A 4,365-nucleotide genomic window follows, 5' to 3' on the forward strand; every position below is an offset into this window, starting at 1 on the left:
CTGGTTATTTGTTTTCCCTGGAGAAGCGGTGAGGGTGTCGTGTGCAGACTTGAGGGGGGCGAGTTTTATCCTTTCTTTTCTCTTTATGCTCCCCACTCCCGATTGGAAAATGCCCCATCTTTCTGCTGTCCTGACCTCTTCTCTACAAGGTGAAAGGCGTACTCCCTTGAACTGCTACTATAAAGGAGTATTATAGAACTGACAAATCAGCGGGGATGTAGCTCAGTGGTAGAGCGCATGCTTCGCATGTATGAGGCCCCGGGTTCAATCCCCGGCATCTCCAGATTTTTATTTAGTTTGCCCTTTAATAAACTTTGACTTTTAAAAAATTTCGATATAAAAGCTGCATTTTATTCACAACGTGACAGGGGCAATTTTTTGTTTCATGTAGTTGAAAGTGACATTTTACACTGAAATCACCAACAGCTAAGCATTAAGAAAGGCATAACATAACCTCAGACTTGCAGTTAGAAAAGACATATAGTGTAAGCCTTACAATTAAACTTTTTAGTTCTGGAGACCTCCAAGTAATCATTATTAGAACCCGGGGGGCCCCCATCTGCACCCCCCCTAATCATTACTGGAGTCCAGGGACCCCCTACTGAGCCATGACTGCTAGCCAAGGGTCCCAACCCTTGTCAATGTTTTGAACGACAAAACAATAAACATAAAATACAGAAAAAACATTCAAACAAATACACACATTTTATTTAATTCACAAATACATATAAATAAGGGGAAAAAATCCAACTTTGATTTTTTTTAAACATTTTTATATGAATATTAGTGCTTTTCAAAATTCAATACAGGCCACTCTTCATCCATGCTATATTCTGTTTGCTGCGGATGTATGACAGTACAACGCGTGCTTTCACAATGCGTACCGTTACCACGCAGGTTTTACAACGCAAGACGTTACAACGACTTGCGTTGGGGGGCGCTGGATAGTGAATAGTTTAATTTACTATTCCAACTCCAGTCCCCGTGGATAGTAGGGAAGGTGTTGGATAGTAAATTAAACTATTCCCTATCCTACAGCGCCCTCCAGCGCAAGTCGTTGTAACGACTTGGTTGTAAAACCTGCGTGGTAATGGTACCGCGTTGTGAAAGTTTCGTTATAAAGGATGTTTCCCGTTTGCTGCACGTGCACTGCTCCCACGAATCAATCGGAGGATACTAACTTAATTTTTAGTCTCCTATTTCAAACTCCTTCACAATTACACGTTTTAAAATGTTCAATTGTACATGTAGCTTCTTTATGTATGTACACGTCATTAATCTTTTAATATTATTTAATTTTTTAAGTCGCGGACCCCTTGAGGAGGCTTTGTGGACTCACAAGAGTCCCCAGACCACAAGCTGGGAATCACTGCTGTAAGCTAATTGCCCAGCTCTGCAGCTTACTTATAATGTCTCTTTTCTTTAAATACTGGTAAAAGCCTTATACCGTTATTTATGTGTTTGTTTTCTTTTATATTGTTATGTTCTATTAGGTGCTTATGTGAAGCCTGCTAATCACCAGTGATGGTTTCTAGGCGCTTTGCAGGCGGCTATCTTCTTCATGTGCTTATTCAAAAAGCCAGATTTCCATTTTTTTGTGTGAAAATTCAGAAGGTAATGCAGGTGGTCATTCCACGCTTTGGAGGTGATACATGAGAAGGTGTGACCTCCGCCATTTGTTTTGTAAATGTTCTCTAGAGAGTCCGGATGAGCGTAGGCGTCTGGGAGAGGGGGCTTAAAGTGAACGGCTGATAAAGTAGGCAAGGTCAGCATTGTGAAGTGCTTTGTATGTGTGTGAAGGAGTCTGAACTGGGTGTGTTTTTGATTGGGAAATGTTAGATCGGACAGCCTTAGGGTGGTCTTCCCCTCAACGTTTTGTCTACCTTCTCCATTTGTCTGACATAATTTTTGTATTCGTTAGGACTCTGTGCACTTTACCACTGCTAACCAGTGCTAAAGGGCTTGTGCTCTCTCCCCTAAACATGGTAATATTGGCTCACCCCCAATTGGCATATTTAATAAGTCTCTAGTAAAGTGTACTGCATGTGCACAGGGACTGTAAATTATACTACTGGACCTGCAACACTCATTGTGCCACCCACTTAAGTAGCCCTTTAACCATGGTAACCATGGCTCAGCCCTGCCACTGCAGAGCATGCATGTGCAGGTTACACTACCATTTCATCCCAAAAGATAAACCTCTTGCCAGACCTAAACCTCTTTTTATGCATATAAGTTACACCAAAGATAGGCCCTGGACAACACAGAGGGCAGGGTGCAATGTATTTAAAAGGTAGGGCATGTACTTTTAAGATTTGCATGCCCTGGTAGTGAAAAACTCTCAAATTCGTTTTTCACTGCTGCAAGGCCTATCTCTCCAATAGGATAATATTGGGATTACCTTAGGACATTTTTAAGTGCAATTCCCAATCATGAAGAGACAGACTTTTCAAGTTTAGTTTCTCTGGACTCACAATTTAAAATCACAACTTATGGTGGAGTCAGATTTTAAATTGTAGTTCTGAAAATTACACTTTTTGTAAGTTACCATTTTCTTACTTTAGCTATTTGGTTCATGCTACCAGCCTCTGATACATGTCTGGGGAGGGTGACAGCTGAGCTTTGTGTATTACCCATAGAAAGCCACACACATTGGGAGCTTAGGTGTAGCTCAATGGGCCATTCTGGGACGATGGAAGGGAGGCACTGGGCACAGCCTCACACTTAAACCTGAATAGGATGTGCCCTGTCCCCACATAAAGGGCTGCATACACACCTATAGTGAGTCTGGAGCCAGGGCAGTAATTGAGGGCCTCTATGCACTTCAAAGACCTGTCATTCACTTGAAAAAGCACAACTGGGTATAATTGCTGGACATCTGAGGCCACCACATTGTAGCCTTCAGGACCCTTGCCAGGAAGAAGGACTGCTGTGCTGCTGAAGAATTGCCACTTTGCTGCACTGCTGCTTTATTGGACTCCTGCCTTGCCTTGCTGCCCTGCTGACTGCTGTTCACCTACCTTGGTGAGAAGGATGGGACCTGCTGTACTTGAACCCAGATTGACTTAAAGGGCTTGCTGGCTTGCCTCCTGAATTGAAGTCAAGTGGAAACTTTCTCATTGCGAACATCGCGACCTGCTGTGACTGCTCACGTTGAGAAAATCTCGCTGGGTGGCGTTCTAGCATCCAAAAATCATGCTAGCGGACAAATATTTCCACTCGCGCTCACCAACTTAATGTTGGCAAGCCATGCTTGAGAAAAAACTCCACCACATGGCGGGTGGAGGAGTTTACCCAAATTTTGCATTACGCGGAGTGGGCGGAGTGGGCAAACCTCAGTGAACTCTGCTGGTTTATGAGTTTGTCACCCACCCCTAGTTAAGATATGAGTCTGACTCCTTTCCAAGTAGGCAGCGACTCCATTTTTAAATAGGTCTCTACTCAATTTTCTGTATTTTTACAAAATCATCAACATGTCTTCGTTTGACGCAGAAGTTGTCTGTCCTTATATTTCCGAGAATTGTAAAAGTGTCAAGTCATTTAAATACAGACATCAACAAACCACCTGATGTGAAATTAGTCTGGAGCCAGTGCCTTATTATCACAATTTCAAGGTCAAACAATGAACAATAACTAAAACAGTGTAGACTGAATTGTCATGTTTTCACCTTATATGCATAAAGTAATACGTCCTAAAATAGCATCTTGATGCTTTTTGGTTATATTAAACATTCCAGAGGTTATGTTGCACATTCCAACTTAGATAAGGTACAGTATATAAGGACGGCCACTTGACCACCTGTCAGAGGAGTTCTTTTGCCCAGATTATAACATGCAAGATACTGTAAAACTAAAAGACAATCCTGCCTGCCAGAGATGCTACCCCTGTATCACACTTTCTATGGAAAGCTGATATCGAGCCTGAGCCTGGAAGGAGCTGCTGCGGAACACATGTTTGTAATTAGCAGGGGACATGGCCTCCCTGACTCCTGATAATTAGTGTTCTGCTGTAAGTAATGTTTGCCTTGGGTTCATCCTCCTTAACAAAGTATTCATGCAAGTTATTCTACTTTCCATGCTCTCCTAGTGTGGCGCATAGAAGTACTGTTAGACTTGGCATCTTTTGGCGTGTTTCCCCTGACTTTTTGCTTTCTGACCTCCCGCTTTTGACTCTGTTTTTGCTGGTGTAATAATTCTGCACACTTTCCTTACTGCTGACCAGTAGGAAAGTGCAAGTGCTCCTGTATAAAATTTATTATGGATTGGTGTTTCCTTGATTGGCCTATTTGATCTATGTGTCAGACCCTAGTAATGTGCACTGCCGTTGCCAGGGCCTATAGATCAAATGCTGTTGGTGGGTGTTGT

At 42.5% G+C, this 4,365-nt stretch overlaps 1 non-coding gene across 1 annotated transcript; it reads left to right on the plus strand.

Moving 5' to 3' along the window:
- The first annotated feature begins 211 nt into the window (after positions 1 to 211).
- TRNAA-CGC (transfer RNA alanine (anticodon CGC)) lies at positions 212 to 283 on the plus strand. The gene has a single exon. It is a non-coding gene; the product is annotated as a tRNA-Ala (tRNA).
- The last annotated feature ends 4,082 nt before the right edge of the window (positions 284 to 4,365 follow it).

Source organism: Lissotriton helveticus, chromosome 1_2 (genome assembly GCF_964261635.1).
Source record: "Lissotriton helveticus chromosome 1_2, aLisHel1.1, whole genome shotgun sequence".
Taxonomy (NCBI): domain Eukaryota; kingdom Metazoa; phylum Chordata; class Amphibia; order Caudata; family Salamandridae; genus Lissotriton; species Lissotriton helveticus.